This window comes from Cyanistes caeruleus, chromosome 13, assembly GCF_971803275.1.
Source record: "Cyanistes caeruleus chromosome 13, bCyaCae1.hap1.1, whole genome shotgun sequence".
NCBI lineage: Eukaryota > Metazoa > Chordata > Aves > Passeriformes > Paridae > Cyanistes > Cyanistes caeruleus.
In genome coordinates, this window is record NC_141713.1 from 11885311 (window position 1) to 11906879 (window position 21569).

The window sequence follows — 21569 nt, forward strand, 5'->3', positions numbered from 1 at the left end:
AGGGATGTCTCCAGCTCCCCTGCTTGCAGAAAGAGACTTCAAATGTGAAGGGTGATAATCTCCTTGTCATGCTGAGCCTTGCTTTTAAGTTCAGATCTGTGCAAAGTTTCATACTGCCATGATTGTCTCTGACTCCCAGCAAAGCCTCTCAAGTCTTTTCAAGGCAGCTGGATTGAGTACTTCTACTGCTCCCTTCAGGAAAGGGTCTGAGCACCTTGGGCCCAAGGGAGCACTGAGATGTAATCATTACACCAGTTCTTCCAGTTTGTATTTCTGTGGCATTTTATAAATAGCAGAAAACATGGTCTTTCCAGTGTGCTGTTCTAAACCCCTGATTACCCTGCAGCGTAGCATCTTCTACAGCTAAGGTTGTCTCTAATTTTCAGCCTTGACAACCTTGACCATGACCTGTCTGGAATCAGACTCCTCTAAGCACTGCAGGGCATCTTGGAAGGATGCTTCAGCTCAGATCTGCTTCTGCCTGGATCTGATGGCAGAGGAGCTGAAAGTTCTCCACACAGATTGCTCATTGAAATGCAAACCTCATCCCCATAAAGCTCCTGTCTGCCAGCGTACCCTTTGACAAACTGATAATCTATGATAATAGAGAATTTTATCTCCATTCTTAAACATCATCAAGCATGATTATTAATGTCTTCCTATTGCACAATAAACAACACAGAACCCTCAGCTTTCCTGAAAGTGGAAGGCAGGCAAATTACATCTGCACTGTGGGTGAGCTGTGCATTTGCTGCTTCTGCAATCAGCCAACAAACCCTTCCAGATTTCCGAGACCAGACTATTGCTCCTGGCAGCTTATCTCCTTACTCAACAGCAGAGCAGGCTCTCAGGGTGAAAAGCTGGGCCTGTTGAAATTAGTGGCAAAGTCCTGCTCATTTTCCTTGAGTCAGGATTTCTCACTTAATCTCTTCATTTCTGAGTGGGAAAAGGAAAAAAAATCCTTTCTTTTTTGAGTGCTTTCTTGGAGGGCTGCCTGTGTGATGTTCTGCTTTTGTCAGTGCAGAAGGTGCACAAGGTGTTGGTCCTGCAGTCTGCCCTGCCCCGAGTGTCCTGTGCTGGGAAGGCAGGAGCAGGTGGACAGGATCTGTCTGCGCTCCCAGGCAGGGCACATGCCATTCCAACCTGAACTCTGTACCTGGTGTTCATCCTGTTGGGACTGAAACACATCTCAACAACACACCCTGAAGATACCCTGCTACAGGCCAGGAATTTGTCTTTCTGGATCCTCTGGTAACTCGGGTGAACCCTTCATGTGATTAGGCAACCAGGTTCTGTAGTGCTGCTAGAATTAAATTCAAAATTCTCTTTGCCAAGCATGAACTTCCCTATGGGCAGCCTCCACTTGCCTGTAGGTAGGTAAGCAAAATGCTGCTCTTGTGTGTAATGGAAGTTCCACCTTGTGCCACCTTCCTGGTGGCTGCAGCAGTGACACAGCTGAGAGCTCCACAAGAGCCTAGAGAAATCCAGTGAGTGCAACCCAACCATACATGTGCTTATGGCCAGTTTTGAATAAGAAGAATCTCTAGAACTGGCAGCTGAAAGATGATTTCTGACCAAGCACAGCTCGAACAGCCCCTGTGCTAGATCTAACAGGAGCAGAAACTTGCGTAACTCTAAACTCTGTTGCTCATACTGACGCACTAATGGGATGGGCATCGCAAGGGGCCATGGCAGGAATCCTGCTGCTTTCCAGAGAATACTCTGACCTGCCAACTGGCTGTCTCCAGCTTCGGTGAACTGATCAAAGTCACGGGAGCCAACTGCCCCAGAGGCCAATGACCCTGTGCCTCGTCTCTCACACACTGCAGCACAACTGGATTTTCTTTTGCAGCTCCTGAAACCTGCCCTGGTTTGCTGTCTAGAGAGCAATTACACAAGCCTTTCTCCCATTGCCTATATTTTGCCAAAGACCTCAAATGCACCTCAGGAGTGGGGGTTGTTGGTATTTTTTCTCCCTTTTATCTCCTAAAGACTTCGATCCACCTGGCCCCTTTTTCTTAGGACACCACCTTGACCAAAGAGCACTTTAGAGATAATTCTAGCTGTGTTGTTTTAAGGCATTTCCACTTTTTCTCTTTTTGTGGTAAACATTGGTAGAGCTCCACTGAAACATTACCTGAACTTCTAGCCCAGTATTGGTCTTTGCTTTCAGAGCAAACCTTCTAAAGACCTCTTGGCTCCGGAGTACCCATAAAAAATCTCAATTAAATGGAGGCAGAAGGAATGTGCTGTGAGTAACTGTGCTTTCAGTGAAGCAGAGCTGGCTGGTTCTGACCTGACAGCCCCAGTGCCTACACGCCTGTGCTGCACCTCTGTAAGGCTGATGTGGACCTGAGTCACCACTCAAGGCTGCTTCTGGCACAGCCTGTGTGAAACTTGATCAAATGAGGGCACCAAGAATGGTGAAGGGCCTCAAGGAGAAGCCGTGTGAGGAGTGGCTGAGGTCAGCTGGTGTCTTCAGCCTGGGGGAGACTGAGGGGACACCTCACTGCAGGTACAGCTCCCTTGGGAGGGGAAGAGGAGGGGCAGGCTCTGATCTCTGCTCTCTGGTGACAGTGACAGGACACAAGGGAATGGCCTGAAGCTGTGTCAGCGGGGTTTAGGCTGAGTATTAGAAAAAGGTTCCTCATCCAGAGAGTGGCTGGGCACTGGAACAGCTCCCCAGGGCAGTGGTCACAGCCCCAAGCCTGACAGAGTTCCAGAAGTGTTTGGACAATGCTCTCATAGTGTGACTCTGTGCAGGACCAGGGGGCTGTACTTGATGACCCTTGTGGGTCCCTTCCATTTCAGCACATTCTGTGATAAAGAGATGTAGAGGACAAAGACTGGCTTCTCTGCAGCACAGACATTGCCAGATTCAGACTCTGACTGCCGAGGGGCAGTTTGGCAGCCCTGCTCACCAGTGCCACAGAACAGGGCACTGCTGCTGCTCCAGGTTTTCTGCCTTCACTTTTACACTGATAAGATAAGCAGCACCGCTGTGGAGATGACTCAGTTTGCAAAGGTGGTAGGAGGATTCCCAGTTCTGCTCTCCATGCTGTGAAGGCCTGGTCTGTTCACCCTTATCCAGCTGCTGCCAGAGGCTGGGCAGAGATCCTCGGGAGCTCACCACACAAACCTGGGCCTTTCTGTGCCTCCTCTTGGGAATGGGCCTGGCTGCTGTGCTGGCTGCTGGCAGCAGGCAACAGTGCAGGTGGGATCACAGCCATGAGTCAGAAGGCAAAAAGGAGTGAATTATAAGCAAAATACTTACAGCTCCTCTGTAGCACAGCTTGTACAGCAACTGAAACAGCAAAGTCTGGTCTCTTGTCTTCAACCTCCCTGCACAGGTCAGAGAACATGCTCTATTCCTGCTCCTGGCACCAGGCATGGATCTTCTCTGGCAGGGCAGGGATGCATTTTATTGAAAGCTGCTCCAGGCTTGTCGCAACCCCAAGAGGTTGATCAGCCTCCTTGGGCTCTCCGTGGAGCCAACACAACAGCATACAGAGAGTAGTCCTTACCCTGGGTCATTGTCAGAGTCTGGGCCTGGTGCCCTGGCAGGCTTTGGTGACAGGAAGGTGATACCTGGGATCCCAAGACACCTACAGGAAAAAGATCTGGAAATAAGCTCAGCTGAAGGCCTCCTTTTGACACTTTTCATTTTTGTTTCTTAGCAAAAATGGTATCGGAAGCTATGGGACATAGCAGCTCTCTGTCACTTGTGGCTTAATGCACTTCACACAGACTCACCTGGTCTGTGGAGCCCAGTGAAGCTTCTCCCTGTTCCCAGCAGTGATTGCACACCTCACCTCTCTGGGATTCACAGCAATATGTGACCAGCAGTGAGAAACCCAAGTAACTGTTTGCAGGAAAATCTTGGAGGTATTTCATTTTTGTGGAAAACATGGAGATGTGTGCTTCCCTGTCCTCTCACCTTTCACAATGGCCTGAGTTCAGCTGCTGCCTGTCCTAAGGAACAGGGCAGGACAAGGCTCCAGAGACTCTGTTTCTGCTGCTCCTCACTTAGCTGGAGGCACTGGCATTGAGTAACCCTGGGCACACCTTCACCCCAACCCCAAAACACTGCCTGGGCACGCGTCAGCACCTGGCCATGGCAGAGCCCAGACATGTGTGCCATCAGCCATGTGTGCCACCAGCCATGTGTGCCACCAGCCATGTGTGCCACCAGCCTCATGGTGTCCCCAGCCTGTGGTGTCCCATGGCCCTGCTCTCAGGACAAGCCGTGGTGCTGAGCCCCTGCCTTGCAGACCTGGCCATGAACATCCAGCAGCTGCTCCAACGCAGCCCTGAGCCCTGGGGCTGCATCCAGTGCCAAGTGCCTGCTGAAGTGGAGCTGGGCACAGGGTCACCAGGAAGCAGGAGCTCCCTTTGCAGAGAAATGTGCGTATTCATGTGTGTCTGTGTGTGCATTTGCATGCCCAAGACACCAAATGGGTTCATTTATATTTTCATGCATTTAAACATTGCCAGCTGTGCTAATGATGGCTGCAGCACATCAACCACTTCTGTTTTCTCCTAGGCTTGTTATTTTCCCACTGGTTGTTCTATCTATTCTGTGAGAGTGCTAAAGTGGTGTTTCTCTCACGTAGTCTCAGGTAGGAAATTGCAGTGTAGCCTGTATATTTTAAATATTACTTAATTTGGACTGGCAAGACTGTGGGTTTGTTAGAGCAGAAAGAGACCTCATAGCTGAGATCAGTTAGCTACAGAGGCTGAGGCAGACTGAAAAAAAAAAAAGAGTATATTGTCATCTTTGGGAGATTTAAAAAGCATATGCCCTCCCTCCAATATTTCAGGCTATTGAGCTTTATCAGTTTTACTGCAAACTACAAATGCTTTTTGTGTAATGACAGCTCTTTAATTAGAACTTGGAAGCAATAGCATCTGCTGATTATAGCATGGTCCAGCATGTTCTTATTCCTCAGCTTTTATTTCCAGCTCTGCAATTAAATTGTTGCACGCCTCAAGGCGAGTGACTTCACTCCTCAGTGTCTGTACTTCCACAGATGGAATTAAAACCTCCACTGGAGATCTCTGGACAGAACCTGCTCAAATGGCACAGTCTTAGGTTACTTTTCCATCCCGTGCACATTTGTCAACTCATGTATCAGTCCAGTGAATGGGGATTTGGGGTTTACCTTGTCCAGGCATAGTCTGTGAGACATTCCAGGTATGAACAATGGAAATTTTATAGGCTTCAGTTATAACTGGCTGGGCAAGAAACAACAGCTTCACAGTAATGAGTCCTCACTTGAATGGAATGCCATTTACTGTCTGATCTCTCCTCACCACAGTGAGATATTAAAATCTGTCTATCCAGGGCACATTTCTGGAGGGATGAAAAAGGGGCAAAATCCTTTCAGTTTGAAGTGATCCTCAGTTCTGTATGGAAAAGGTTTTGTTTCCCAAGAGGGATATTATATACCAGTGACTATGGAAAAGATTAAGCAATGCAGTTGAGAGAGAGACAGAACAGCTGGTTCTGCTGTCCACAGTCCTTCCCCCCACACTGACCGAGACACTGGTGGAGATGAAGGAAAATGACAATGGTTGTTGTGATGACCCTCTTTAAACCTTTAGTTTTGTGACTGCCAGTCTGAACAGGAATAAGTCATTTGCCCTTACAGGATGCTGCACAGTCTGAAAGTCACTGCAGTCCCTTCATTGGAGATTTCAAATGCAGCCAACAGAAGATTTTTTTAAGTAGTCCCAATCACTGGAGCCAAGTGGGGCAAAGTCAGAAGGGATGTACACAAGGGAAGGAGGTTGAGTAACACTGAGCACTGGCAGAAAGGACAGTACATCAGTGTTATGCGTCCTTACAGGCAAGCACTGGTGTAAAGCACAACAAGCAATTTTTTTCCAGTCTTACTTTAAAATGTTCCCAAAATCTGTGAGTACAGCATCACAGAACGCCTGATATTTTGTAATGCCACAAACACTGACCTTAACAGACACCAGAAATCCCACTGGGAGTTTCATCCATTTGCAGTGGAAACATGATGTCTTTAATAGTAAGGATGTTTCAATAACTTTCCGGGATTTTTTCCATTTTGGCACAGCTGTTCACTGACAGATTGCAAAAGAGAGGAATTCAGTAGTAACAGCTCGATTCTGAGGGATGCTAAAGCCTTTCTGTCCAGGACTGTGTGTCCTTAGCCCCTACCCAGAGTAGCTCAGTCACACAGGATTACTCAGCATTTTGCAGCCTCACCCACTTGGCCTTACCACCAACATTTCTATTTCCATTTCTGTTATTTCTATTTCTATTAATATTTCTGTGGAAAGCAGCTGAAACAGGTGCCTTTCTCTGAAGGAACTCAGCCTGTCTAGGAAAGGGCTTGGCGTTGTAGTAGGAAAGCTGTGGAGCAATAACATGTCATGAAAATTGATGCCTCGATTTCTCTCTTAGAAAAGCAGCACCTTGATGCCAGATTTAGTAACAATGGCAGCATTACTGAATTGTTTATTATGTTGTGTTAAGGTTATGTAGAGGAAATGTCAAGGGAAATGGCTTCCTCCCTGTTTCTAAACTAAGTGTAGACTCCAAACAGGTGTTTATTCTGATAGAATTTAACAGTTCGAGAATGGGTGGAGGTTTTTGTTGATTAAACAGAAAAAAAAATGGTATCTTCGCTGTGGTTGGCATGATCAACCTTTATTAAACTTCTTGTTTGGACATAAGATATCCATTATTGCATAAACAGTGCCTGGGCTTTCCCCATACAGCACTAATAACCAATGGTAAAGTTCTTGTCAGCTTCAGGAGGCCAAAGGGGTTTCACACTGTTCTGGCCTTTCCTTGGATTTGCTGCCTCACAGATCAGTGTGGTGCAGAAGCCTCTATTGTTCAGAAGAAGGCAGAAAACACGTGTTCCCTCTCTTTGCCATGGCTGTTCCTTGTCAGAATAAGGGAGGAGAGCAGGAGGCTGAAGCCAAACAAACAAGAGCAGGGCAGGATGGTGTTTGTTTACTCTGGGGCCGAGTGAGCAGCACTGAGGTGCTCACTGCTGTACTACAGCTGTGGCAGTCTGTGAGAGAGGGAGAGATCCCCAGCTCCCAGCAGGACCCTCAGGCTGCCCCTGCACTGGGAAGGGCTGTGCCCTGTGCAGGGGATGCCTGATTCCCCAGAAACAGGCCCAGGCTGGGCTGTGCCTGGCAATGGTGACTGCCCTTTAGCTGGCCCAGCTCCCCCAGCCCCACCTCTCTGAGCACAGCTTTGGCACTGATGCCACATTCTCTGCTGCCAGAGCAGAAAGCCAGCCCGTGCCCTGTCCAGTTTTGGAAGTCCCATATCTCAGGCTGCCAAGGTCCCTGGAAGAGCCCTGCTGCAGGGGCAGCGCTGGCTCCCTCGGCAAGGACGCGTGAACTGGAGCTGTTTGTGCTCCCGGTCACAGTCAGACAGGACAGAGCCATTCACCTGCTGCAGCGGCTTTAAACTCATCCAGGTGGGACTTTTCAGCCTGTGGAGTGATAATATTTTTAACTTTCCCAACTTGATTGCATACAGCCATCTGCCCTTCAAGGAGAAAAAGCAAGGAAGGATGTTTTAAAACTTCTAATTGCTCTTCCAAGGCCTGGTTTGCAAACTTCCCATTTGATCACTGCTGAAACTCAGACCAGCATTTATCTGAATGGAGGCTGCTTTTGCTGCCCTTCACTAAACTCCTGGTTATTAACTATAGAAATCAATGTGGACTTTCAGCTCATGCATATATAAAAAACAGATTCACAGCACCCTGCTGGATTTCAGACCACTGCAGCATGTGTGTAACTGAGGGGATCAGATCCTACAGTACTATCAATCCCGTGATGATTTTTAAAACATAAAGCCACGTGGAAGCAACTTCAAATCCCAGCCTTGCTTTGGTTTGTTTGTGGTTGGTTTGGTCTGGGATTTATTCCTTAATAAAACCTTTTCAGAAGTGCCCCACAAAGCCTGGCTCTGAGGCTGTTGGTCTGATGGGACACGACATGGCACCGATGGAGCTGGTGTGGGGCTGGGAGCAGCCAGACCTGGCTGGGGTGCTCCGAGGACCTGCCATCCCTGCTGTCAGCCTTCCTGCTCCGCCAGCACTCATTTCCTGCCCCCAAGGAGCAGAGCCTGTCCTCTCCCTCCTCCCCACAGCAGCGTCACGTTGTGTGTTTATTTTGAAAAGCCATCTGCAAAACTCTTTAGGGTTGTTCTCTATTGTAAGGGGGAAAGCTAAAATTAAATGAAAAGTGTCCTCTCTGAAAAACACCAAAGCAAGTGCCTTTGCTTTGTGTGGCAGAGTGCACTGGCTTCTGTATCTGCAAAGGATAATGGTTACAGATTTTTCCAGCATAAAGTGACTTACAGCTTAAATTTGTCCCCCAGGTTTTTAAGGCCAGGCCCACATTACAAGCTTATGATAATGAAATGCTTGTTAAAGAAAAAAAAAAGCCATTTCTGTATCATTAAAATACCATTGTAGGTGGATAATTAAATCAACGTGATCTTTTTCCTGTTTATGTTATTTAACTTACTGAACTTGTAATTCCTTTGCCAGCAAAAATACCTTTAGTAAAAAAGTTTGTCATTTTTACTGCATTGAGAAAACCTTACATTAGAGACAGGGCTGTTATATTACAGTTCTTCTTTAGTTTTTTTTTGTGTCTTCAGAGCAAAGACTTAGGAGTATTTTCAATAGCAGTTATTTGCCAGGCTGCCTTTAGCAGTCTGACTGCTGGGGACCAAAGCCCATTGCCTGTCAGTGTCACTTTGGACAAGGTGACAGCCTGTTTGTACCACCCAGCAGTGCCAGGCTTGCCAAAGAAGAGTGAATTCTGTTAGAGATGGGATATGCAGTTTTTCCTACTGAAATATCAGCATCAAAAGCATGGGAGGAAAAAAAAGTATGTATTTTATTTATATGTACTGTTTAAGTGAATTGCATAACTGAGGTATCAAAGCAACTTCTGAGTGGAGAATCTGAGTACTCTTTTGATTCTGATTCAGCAAACTGCTTAGGCATGTGCTTATCTCTGCTATAGATCTGCCTGTTTGAAAATTAAAAGAGAATTGAAGTGTAGTAGCCAAATCTCCAATGCTGATTAAAGGCTTTTCTTCACTCTGTGGTTTTCTTCTGTCTGTGGCTTTTAAAGGGAAAAAAAAACCCAAGGAAAGAGCAGTTTCTGGCAGCCCTGAGTGCTCAACAGCCTTTTATCCAGAATGAAGAGCAACAGATCCAACTTACAGAAGGGAAGAGCTGTTCCCATATTCTCCAAGGCTTGCAATTGTGTTTGTCAAGCAAGGTTTGTCAAGCTGCAGTCCTGCTCAAGGAGCCAGGGAAGCAATTCCTGACATCAGGTGTCCCATCCCAGTGCTGTTGTGTCCTATGTTCTTCACATTGCTGAGTTTACAAGAGATAAGGAGAATAGGCTGCTCAAATGAGGAAGTGGAGTAGGCTTCCAGCTTGGAATACAGCAGAGAGGGAAGGTGCAAGGTCATGGCTGGAGCATGGGCAGAGTGGCCACAAAGCAGGGGGAACAGAAAGCTCAAAAAGCACCCATGCAAGTGTTGGAAAAGTTTACAGTCCTTATTCCCAATGGGCAGCAAACAGATGTGGTAATTAAGGCAAAGAACCTCTTTGTCATGGAGAGGGACTGAGTTCAGAAATGCTGACAGCTCAGGAACAGGTGTGGTGGTTCCAGGGGAAGGTGTGCAGAGCTGCTGGGCTGCTGCTCTGGCAAGTGGGGCTGGGCTCCTTGGCTTTCCTGTTCTCTCTCTGCCTTAGTCCTTCCCCTGGAGCCCCCAGCTGCTCTTCTCCTCCCCAGCCCACAACCTGGCTACAGGAGAGATTTGAATTTTTAGTAAACCTGAGCTAAGGTTGTTATTTTGAGCAGAGTTCCTGTAAAAGTCTGTGTTTCCAGCAGTTTTGCTTTGAGTTTTGGTTGGAAACCTGCACTCTAAGTGAGGTTCACATCCTGCAAAAAGAACCAGGCAGAAATGTTTACCCATTCTTCTGAAAGTTTATATTTCATATTTGTTCAGCCCCAGAACACCCTTTTTTCAGTTCTCAGGGTGTTCAAGTGTAAAGGTGTCTCTCAGCATCAGTGGAGCTGGTGTGAGACTTTCTGCTTCTCACCCTTCTCCCTCTCAGGAGGTTTTATCTGAGGGATCACTAGCTGGTGACTGACTGGGTCATTTTCCCAGCGAGGGCATCCCAACTTTGTCTGCTCAATGTGGCAGTGAGACTGTAGCACAGACTTCTTGGCTGTCTGGGAATGCCTTGGCCATCAGCTTTCTCATGATGAGGGGATAGAAGAGATGGGACCTGCTTCTCAGCATCTGGAGGGGTGGGAGAGAGGCAGGAGAGAGAGGAGGTGATCTCTCTGTGGGAAATCGAATCTGAGGGCCTGCTGAAGACCAGGGGAATGGCATGGTTGGGTGCTTTAGTGGCAAAAGGGTGGGAGTCTGGAAATTCAGTCCCAAATTTCCCTCTGACTGAGAGCTGTGACCAGTAAAGGCAGACATCTGAGAAACACAGGAACAGTCAACCATCTTTAGTGGGATGATGATGCAGAGGGGTAGCAGGGCCTGAGGCAGTCCTGCCACTTGTCTGTACAGTCCTGCAGACATTTTGGCCCTTTTGGTTGTTTGTATTGAATGAAGTGGTTGAGCCTTAGGGACCCTTGACCTGCTTCACTTTGGCCTGGGCCTGTTGCTGGTTCCCAGGTAGCTGCTGGTCCTGCTGCGTGGGTAGAGCCTGGACTTCTATCAAGCCCAGATTTAGAGAGGGCTGTATAATCATGGAGCTCAATCTTTATTTCAGTGCTAATCCACTGGCAGGTCACAGATGTAGTTTTCTTTCCTTTTCCTTGTCCTGTAGCCCTAGCTGGATGCCTTTCTTGCATGCTGGAGGGTTTCTCCCTGTCCTATGAAAGATGAGGTTGTGGCTGTGCCCTTCATTCTATGACAAGTTGGGTATATTTTGGAAGTGCCTGGTTTGAGATTTGTGAGTAAGGAAAGAAGGGACCCAAGTGCAAACGGTAGGCTTCCAGACCTTCCTCTCCTTCATGCCTTCCCAGCCCCAAGGGAGAAGTACTGCTCTTAGGACTGATATCTGAATTCATTAAATAGCTCTGTCCTGTAATGAGTTACATGAAAATCCAATTATTAATACTGCAGAGCATTGTGGAAGCCTGTCTGATTTGAGATCCAAATGTGTGGCATGTTTTTATGTGTCATTGTGTGTATTCATCCCTAAAGCCACCCCCACTCCAAATACACAAATGGAGCATCTAGAAGAAAGGAGCTCTGTGACTTCTCAAGTTAAGGACAGACACTGCTCCATTTGTCCTCCTCCACTGTGCTCTCCATGCAGGAGCTGGAAGTCATTAACTGGCATGTTTCCACCTACTTTGCACTCTGATCTAAGCTTATTATGGCAGAATTTCCTCTTTGGGTCTGTGCAGTGCTGGTTTCATTGCTGCTCTGATGAAAGAATAACTGTTTGGTGGCTTGAACACTACCTCTTTGCTCCCACTATGCCCTTGTGACCTGCTCAGAAGATATGGGCTTGATAATGCAGGGTCATGGGTACTTACGGTCCCACCTGCACGGTGGGAAGGAAGTCTGTGCCTGTTCAAATGGGAAGCTGTCTGGGATACAGGAAATCTGCCCTGGAACAGGCTGGAAGGCCCTGGCAGTATATCTGAGCCATATGTAACCTGGAGCATTATAAAGCATGTTTCTTGTCCCATGGGACAAAATGAGGAAATGAGCCCCATTCATATTTGCAATCAGTGAGATTTTGTCTGAGTAAGTGGGGTAGGACTCAAGATGTTGACTAACCTTCTGGCAAAAGCAGGGATTGAAATAAAAAAGAATAATACTGCACCAACTTTGCCTGTAGTGAACTCAGGAGACAGGGACAAAAGCTTTTAAAGTAGGAAATAAATAAAATATCTGTGACTAGGTGGTCCTGGAGAGATTTAATTGAGGGATATCTAAACTGTTTATCTGTTCCCAGTGGTAAGGAGAGTCATGAATAACCTATGAGTGCTTTGATGGACAGTTAGTGACTCATGCAGTTCTGTCTGTTATCTCACCATGAAAAATAGTTATGGAACAAAGCCTTATCCAGCCTGAGTGTATAAATGTATTGAACAGTTTCCACTTGAACTTGATATACTGGTCTGAAGTACTTTGTAAGGATACAGGTTGATAGGATACAGGATAAGGATACCACTAGTGAGAGCAATTGGTTCAAAAAGAAAAAAAATATTCATTCAGGCTGTTGCTATGATGACTGAGGGTGGCTGCAGTTTCCCTGAGAAGAGCTGCCATTTCATTTTACTGCAAGAATATTTGTATAAAGGATTTTATGGCACTTTAAGCTGACTGATCCTCAAACACAATATAACCTGCACTGAATTTTCTTCCCTCCTTCTTTCCTCTTCCCCCATTCATCTGCCCTACACTTTTGTTTGTTCCACAGTTTGAGCTCCTTACAGAGCTTTTTCTACCTTTGCCAGTGTTAGGTTTTGTTCATTTACAGGGTCAAGACTAAGCCAGCTACAGTGAGGGTGTGGCAGAAATATTTCCATGTTTGGTGTGGTGTATTTGTTGTGAATGTCTTCTAGTCTTTGAACATACACATCCAAACCTCTTGGGTCAGGTCAGTGGACAGCAGGGTGAATCGCTCCTTATGGATTTGCCCCTGATGGGACAAGGGAAAATGGCTTTAAATTGAAAGAGCGTAGATTTAGATTAGATATGAGGAATAAATTCTTCACTATGAAGATGGTGAAGCACTGGAATAGGTTGCCCAGAGAAGGTGTGGATTCCACATCTCTGGAAGTGTTCAGGGTCAGGTTGGCTGGGGCTTTGAGTAATGTGGTCTAGTGGAAGGTGTCCCTGCCCATGGGAGGGAGTTGGAACTAGATGATCTTTAAGGTCCCTTCCAACTCAAACCATTCTGTGATTCTACAATTCTATGAATTTGTAGGACTGCATAAAGATGGCAGTGTCTGTGCTGCCATTACAACTTCCTCCCAACTGTGACCTATAGGCTAAATGTTTTACCATCCAAGTTGCTGAAATCACTTTACCCTGGCCAAGGGAGGGCCGTAGGGGAGGCTGAGCAGGTAAAGCAGGTAGAGCAGAGTTCTAGGTTTCTCAATCCTGCTTGAGCATCTCTGTTGAAGTATGAGAGTTGCTGGTGCTGAAAGCAAAATAACAAGAGTTTGACCACAAGCTCTGGAGGGAGATGCCAGACAGGAGAGTATCCCAGAGACAGCTCCACAGACAAGTCCTTCGTGCTGAGCCAGCAGAAGGCCAGGACGTGCCGGGTGGCCAGCACCGAGCAGGCAGAGCAGCCAATGCAGGCAGCAGCACCAAGGCCCTGGTGACAAATCTCCGGTGTGACCAGCCTGGGTGGCCTGGCAGGGGCAGCTCTCACAAGTACAAGTGCTAACTGGAAATGCACACAGCTGAGTGCCATACAGCTTTTCTCTTTGATTTCCTCCTGCTGAGCCCTGCAGGTTGGTACTGAACGCCTCTTCCTGAGTGTGCAATGGGCAGCCCAAAGCCTGAGTCTCACATCCAGGAACATGAGGCAGCTTAGCAGCCTCTGTAACCTTTTGCCTGGCAAAGCCTGGTCACAACACTGCATGTACTTTGTTCCCTGCATCCCCTGGATCTGCTCGGGGCCCCTGGGAGCACAAGCTCCAAAGAGAAGCTCGGGCAGAAGGCAGAGAGAGGGAGCTGCCTGTGCCGGCCTAGGCCGGCCCCGCTGGCAGCGTGGGGCCCTCCCGGAGCTGTGGACTCTGTGCTGTGAGAGCTTGTTCCACACATTGTCCTAATCTCTCCTCAGCTGTCCTGGCTCTGCTGAGGCTGCTGTGTACAGGTTACAGGACTGACTTCAGAGTAAGAGTGGATGTTTTGTTTGTTTGGTTTGGCTTTTTTCTTTCTCTCAGGGCAGCACTGTCAGGCCCGGGCTGGCGAGCAGGGCTGTAGCAGCCTTTCTACAGGAGCCTGGGTGCTCTGCTGACACTGATGGAAAAGTGGGGTTTGGTCTGGTTTGGCTTTTAATGAAAAGAAAAACCTTTCCTTTCCTTTTTGGACCAGAGCTCCTTGTGAAATAAACTGCCTTATTCTTCTCTACCCAGCCTTTCCACAAAACGCTCTTCTGTACATGTCTCTTAACAACTTGTCTTGTTTGAGTGAAGCATCCTAATTATAAAATAGCTCTGGGCTGCTGGCACAGGCTTGGCAAAGTCACGCAGCCCTCCTGAGATGGATCCCTGTGCAGGGCAATGCCGTGGTGAGAAGAAGTCCTCTGGAGACATGTCTGGAAGGGAGGTCTGGTGTTCTGTGTGGCTGGTACCGCACAAGCAGCTGACTGAACAAGGCTTCCCTTTCTGGGCCTGCTAACAGCCATGAATAGGGTGTCGTGGGCTTGCCAGCACAGCCAGGGTGCATATTATGACAGGTGAAGGGAATTGTGGGTGTGGAAAAGTGTGGGTGTAGAGAAACTTACTCGGTGGAGGGGTGAGGTTGGAAGGAGCAGATAGGGAAGAGCCAGAGGCACAGGCGTCAATCAGGATACTGGTGAGGTGGCTCCTGTCCATGTGCTGCTCTGGCATCACCCATGAGCTTCTAGGCACACCCTCTCTTGGTGGGGCTGTTGGAGTGTGGAGGGGTCTCCCAGTGCTTCTCACCCTCTGACACCCTCAGGAATTTATCACAAGGTCCTGGAGCTCCATGGAACAACAGTGTCATCTCTAGTGTCATGGTTCCCGTCCAGCAGCAACAGGAACAAATTTGTGTCCCAGATGAGGAACAGTGGTCCTGGCACTCTCTGCCCCACTCTCACTGTATATAATGCTCAGTAGAGACAAGGAAGAAATGAAAGCTGCTGTTTCCCATCTGCTTCTTTAAATATATGTGCCAACTCAATCCAAACCTCAAGGAGGTGCACTGAAAATCTGGGAGTTCATGGTTAGGTCAGTCATGGGTCACAAAGCAGCAAAACACAGTCTCTGCCACCACGGGACAGGGAAGGAGGTTAAAGTTTCACAGTACACTTAGCTGAGCAGCATAGCTCTGTCTGTGTTTCACTGGGTAGAAATTATTCATTGACAAGAAGGGCTTCCAGACTGTCCCAAGGAAAATTCTTTGTGAAACTGTATTTCTTTTGAGTTAAGCTATTGGGAACATGAGTTGAAAACTGACCCGGGGATGCATACTCCTGTCAATCGGTTACATTTAGGAAAGGAAAGATTAAAAAACTCTGAGGCAGGGCCAAGCACTTAAAAGGGTGAATTCTTTGCACTGATTCCTGTGGTAAAATGCCAAGACAAGCCTCATGATTTCCTGGACCAAGTGCAGAGAAATGAAATGAAAAATATGAATAGGCCAAATACTGAGATCCTCATTACAGAAAAGGGCCACTCAAGGGTACCTAAGATTTCCCTCTCATCAGGGAGAGAAAATAATTGAGAGAGCTCTGGTTGCAGCTCAGACATCGCCTTGTGCTCGGCATCCTCAGCAACCTTCTTTTTCCTCATCTGCCAGCTTGCTGTTCTCATGCCAATTAAGGAAAAAAAAAAAAAGAGCCGAAACTACCTGCTCTATTTTTAATCCTATTTGTCTGTAGATAAACTGCATGTTAGATGATTAATAGATCTTTATCACTTCTAAAGTTTAGACTATAAAAAGCCTACCCCTCTCTTTTGACTGTTAAATAACTATGTAAGCCTTGCTGCTGTTATTTGGAATTTAAATTAGACACAGCACTTCTGAGAGCATTTGTTAATATCTCAAGTGGACCACGTGGCCTTGGCAGAGCCAGAGGGGAGTTTGTCCCCTTGTGTGGCCTCAGGAAAGCTCGACTGCCTGGTTTCAACTAGGAAGACCAAGCCATGGAGGCTTGGTTAAGGAAAAATTGGGCACAGATATAGGCTGTGTTTGACCATACCAGGGCTGTACTCAGCCATTTGCATCTGGTGCTTGCACCTTTAAGACATGCTAATTCAATTAGAATTTGCACATGATGAGGGTTTGGGAATTGTGGTGCCAGCAGGGTGCTTCACACTGACCTCTCTGTTCCCAGGGCAAGTGTGAATTTGCCTTTGGGTTTTTTTCCCTTTTTACCTAAGAGCATAGGCTGGAATGGTGTGGCATTTAAGCAGGCATTACACAAAGCCTGAAAAAACCTTAACCTCAAATGTACTCATCAACAGAGGCTGTAGCCTCTTCTTAATCAAGACCATGGATTTGGATTAAACTGGAAACTTCTGTCACTGAAAGAAGAGCAAATTTGAGCCTGGGCTTCTGCACCTCCTCAGACATGGCACATTGATCTGGTAGCCACCAAGCCCAGATGGAAATTGAAGGTTGCCTATAAAGACAGTTGTAAAAGCTGTTACAGTCTGGTGTTTTATGGAAGCTATTAAATCTGTCAGCTGGCTCAATCTGTACCTGAAAATGTTTATCTTCCATGACACATTTGCCTTCAATTAGTTATTTGGTGGTTGCAAAGACTTTTTAGCCTTTGTCCACCATTTTTCTTTTGATTTAAATTGATACATCAGCATTGGGTGGTTAATTCCAGCCTCATGTATCCGTCCTACCCGTGAGGCAGGAGCAGTGGTGGAGGAAGGGCTCTGCCAGGGATTAAAGCCAGTGTGGGTGGTCTCTTCCTCCAGCACTCCCAAAATCCAGGAAGGAAGAACCTAATCCCTGCAAGCTAATGTGTTAGTGTAATTACTGAAACAGAGAAGAGGTATATTCCTGCAGATCCTTGTCATCTACTCTTTGAAAGCAGCCTAGATCAATATTCGTCGTTCCTCCAACATGTCCAGGGGCCTGATTCAGCTTTATGTAAAAACCTTTGGAGCAAGTCATGAGGACCAGTTTCAAATGTTAAACTGCTGGGATGTTGACAGTGGATTTGGAAAAGATCTGATGAGGGGTGTTCTCTGCAGTGTATTAATAACATTTTGTACAGGATACAGAAAATAAAACCTTTGTAACAGCTAAAAATCATATAAATGTTAACTCAGGTTGTTTGCAAACTTGTTCATGAAGGATTAGGCTAACAAAATGAAAGGAGGGAGGAATATCTTTGCTTGAACAGGAAAACACAGAAAATTTTTGATGAAGAATTTACCTTGGTGTGCTGAGAACTGATGCTACAGCATGAGTTTGGCATCTCCTAAAGTACTTTGTGTACCTTGTATTTTCATGTCAAGCACTAAACCAAACGCTTTTCTGTGGATTTGTTCTGCTACAAACTATTTGTTATTTAGCCTCATGGCCATTTCTGAAGTCCATGTCTGTTTCTGGTGAAATGGTTGCTTATTACCTTTTTAGAGTTACACAGCCAACCAGGCGATGCTCAGCCAGGGTTTTCACAGTAACACTTCTGCTAAACGTTACAGTATTCAAAAGTATAAAATTCAATAGAAAATCCCAACCTCCCAAAACCCAGCATGTGAGAGGTGTGTTTATATTGAATTGTTGGATAAAGTTGTGCAACCCTATATGCAACCAAGCATAGCCAGGCTGCCTCTCCTGCCAGGGATGCCACCCACATCTGTCTGGGTTATGCCTGCATCAGCTGTTTCCTCCAGCCCTCCACCTCGAGCTGAGCCTGCTGTTGCTGGGTGTTGCTGCTCTACCCTCCAGCAGCTCCCCCAGGCTCCCTGGGGCTCCCTGCTCCCCACAACACCCCCAGACACTCCTGCTCCTCCTCAGGTCCCCTGACCTGCCCTTCCAGAGGCCCCAGTGGGCCCAGGCAATGCAGCAAACCTGGAGGGAAGCTAGCCCCCATAAAGAAATGCTTTTATAAATGTGTCTTTAGATAACTGGCAAAGTACAGCAGCAACTCAGCAATTCCCTGTGAGGGACTGCCAGGCGAGACTCCTGCAGGCAGCTCTTTGGAGGAAGTGTAGAGGCTTGCTGGAAATACACTGAAATCCAAGAAACACCATGCGCAGGCCTGGAGCACTGATTGCTGGATCCATTTGTTCATTAGGCAGTGGCTGCTTCTGAGGCTAGAAACAGAATTTGACTTGCTAGTAAAAAGCAAAATAATTTCTAGACTTCTTCAGGGACTAGTTTGCCCACTTTTACTCATGAGGTGATGAAAACAAATCTTCCCACTCTGCAGCTCCTAATGCTCTTTCTGTATTGGTGGCCTATTTTTCTGCTTGAGGACAGGGAGGGACCATTGAGTCACACACAATCTCGTGCCCTTCTCCTCCTCCTCTCATTTAAATATTAATATGATGAATTATTACTAGAGTAACAGCTGTGCACTACTCATATCACAGCAACATAACCTTCCCCTCCTCATCGGAGCACAGCTATTCCTGCCTCGTGTTTTCTGGTTGACCTTCTCACTTCTTCTGGATGACCTTTTAAAAACTACTTTGTTAGTTCTGGTGTGGTATCATTAGGATAATTGCTTGTTCTGATCTTTTTGCTTAAATATTAATGATACTGAGGAATTCAAAAGATAGCTGCAGTAATGGTAAGTTAAATGTCTGTGTGTATTCTCCCATGGGATCTGTTTGTTTAGAGAGAAAGAAGTGAAAAGATTAATCTTTCTAACTAACACTTAGAAACACCTCCTTCTCTTTGAGAATTGCCAAAATAATAATAGATTGTCTTTAATAGAAATAAAATAGTTTCATATTAATCAGCTAGTGTCTCTAGATAGTCCATAGGAATAGCTAACATTGCCCCTAGAAGTACTAATGTTGTCCCTAGAAGCCCTACAGCATTGCATTCTCTGCAGATAGAGTATTTTAAGAAAGATTGCTAATAAAACCACGAGACAACTCTGTATAGACTGCTGAAAATAAACGTTTGGCATTGAATAAAGAAGGAGAGGGAAAAATAAAACACCATCAATTAGCTCAATACAATTGGAAATAGCAAGGTAAAGCATTCTTGGGCGGATTTGGAAATGCTAGTAGATGTTAAGTTTTGTGGGTAAAGGTCCTCTCTGCTGAGCACCTTTTGCATGGCTCTTGTGTTTGTGCATGTGTGTGTGTGGTTTACAGACCTACAGGTTTTCTCCTCCTTGAAAATGTCTCTCCTTGGAGTACTCTGATGTTGCAGAATAGTTTGTTGGTTTTTGCACCACTGTTGTAGTGGTGCAAAAATGCCAGAAGGAGTGTAGAAATCAGGTTTACTGGATTGGCTTGTATTTAGCATGGAATGAAACCTTTTCTTCTTGTTGCTTAGGGAGAAAAAAAATCTGAAATGCTCTTATAAAGACTTAAAAATTAAATGTCTATATTTTCATTTGAAAGTTTTAATTTTAAAATTTTGTTTTAGTAAATAGTTGTTCTTAAAGCCAAGCAAAATACTTCCAATTTTAACAAAATATTGTTTTATTGCTTTATTGTGGAGGAGAGGTGTTAAGAGCTCATAGATATAACAGGAAACCTAAATATCAATCCAAATTTATTAATGATGCATTTCTTTTCCCACCTATGATGAAATCAGTAGAAACTTTTTTCCCCAATCAGCCTTACCAGGGATAAGAGAAAGGGAGGCAGGAGGGCTCTGCTGCCAGAGAACTCTTCCCATTCAAAACCAGTGTCTAAATCCATGCCTGTCTAGGGGCTGGGGAGAAAAAAGAATGAAAAGACAGGAAAGTGTGTTTGTAAGTCACTGACTGCTCTAATATAATGCTAAAAGAAGTGCTGCAATTTCTGAATATTTTTTCTACTGTTTTTTTCTGAACAAGTACCTATTGTGAAAAGAGAGGCTCATCCTGACTGTTTGAAATTCCTACTGCAGTCAACAAAAGTAAAACCATGGATTGAGACATGCTCAGTACCACCTATACACAAATATATTGTTGGGTTTTTTCCCTTTGTGTTTTGTACTTCCTAAAGTTTGTTAAAGATAGAAAAGCTTTTGTTCACTCAGCTTACCATCCTCATCAGGGATGTCTTAATTCTCAAGCATGTTACTGTACTGCAAATTATTTGGCAAAAATGCTGCTTTTATAAGAACCCTTGACAAACTTGTAGCATGTGCCCCAGATAAAATCTCCTTCCAAACAGTCCCTTCAGATGATTATCTGCAGTGATTGCAAATGAACCTTGTAGCAAGCTCATAACAACTGTCCTCGTGGACGGAAGAGAAACCTGCTGTCAGAACTACAAATAATTTACGTAACCCAATTTAAAGCTCTAACAAAATGTTCCCTGTTAAGAGGATTGTTATACTTAATGTGTGAGATGAAAATGCTTTCTGAAGGTCAGGAATGCACAGAAGATAGATTAGATCTCTTGAAAAGACAAAAAATAGGTTTTTACCAGAAGTTTTTCTTCTGTCAGACTTTCAACTTGGCATTCTCAGAAACTTACATAAGTGCAGCTTTATTCCTGCAAGTGCTGTGTTTGCTCTGCAGAGGGAGAGAAGCCTCAGAGCTTCAAGAAAAATACAACTGAAGGTAGACTGGGGACTCAGGTTATTTTCTGTATACTTCAGATAGATTCTCAGGTATATTTCACCAGCAGCACCACAGATCAAAGCGTGTTTTAAATATCACAAGGGTGGGTTTGGGGAAGCATTTGCTGTATTCTCCCTGCCACCACAGGCAGTGTGATGCTGGAGGGCTCCAGGCATCTGTGTTGCTCTGCAGGTGAGCCAGTCGGGGTCCCGCAGGTGACAGTGGTGTGGCACTGGTGGCCTCACAGATGTGCTGCAGCATTAACCCCTGCAGCAGGAGCTGTGGCAGGAGCTGGCTCTCCTCGAGCTGTCCTGCTCACACCTGCCTGCTGCTGAGTGACACAGCGGTGGGACACACTCTGCTGAGGATGGAGAGGCAGGCTCCCAGAAGCACACTGAACCCAGGCAAGGCACCTGGGCGAGGAGTCCTGCTCTCCTGGTGCTCAGTGACCTGGCTGCCTCTGCTCAGTTGGGAGTTAATGGAAAACTGTCAAACAGAGCCACAAAACCTGAACTTGACACACTGGAAAACAGCTTAACGAGGTCTAGTTTTATTTAATAGGATTTAGGGGGTGTGGCACAACTTGGAATGCTTTTCATATAGGATACAATGGAAAGAAAATGAAATTACAGACTCTGTAACCATCAGAAAGCCGGGCTATTGCTGACTTTCTCCTCCTCCTCCCCTGCAAACAGTCACATGTAGTTTCTGTCCATCTCTCTTTGGCTCCAATCAGCCAAAACCTGAGATTACAGAGAAGGTGGTGATGGAGATTATTTAAACACTTAGCCTCCCCTCTCCTTCAGTGTTGCATTCCCCTAATGGCTGTGTGTGTCCCCGTTACTCTGTCCCCTGCCTGCCCTGGTACTGGCTGTCCCACAGCCCTGCAGCAGAGGTGCAGGGAGGAGTGTGGGGTCTGCAGCAGGACACCAGGCGAGCAGCAGGCTTTGGCAGGTGAGAGGGGCTGTGTGGCCACACGTTGGAGCAAAAGAACAGGAAAAATCTTTGTCCTGGAGAATGGGATATTTCTTACAGCCTTCTGCTTTGCTGAGGGACTTTTCCCAAAATAGGTGTGTGAAGGGGAAGAGAAGCTTGAAT

General features: G+C 46.1%; 1 protein-coding gene across 1 annotated transcript in view; it reads left to right on the top strand.

Annotated features, from left to right (window-relative positions):
• Positions 1–18321: 18321 nt before the first annotated feature.
• Positions 18322–21569, top strand: part of MAPK6 (mitogen-activated protein kinase 6) — a 28354-nt gene continuing 25106 nt past the window's right edge. The window contains exon 1 of the mRNA XM_023934033.2: positions 18322–18530. The gene's annotated coding sequence lies outside the window, so the exon portion shown is untranslated. The remainder of the gene's footprint in view (positions 18531–21569) is intronic.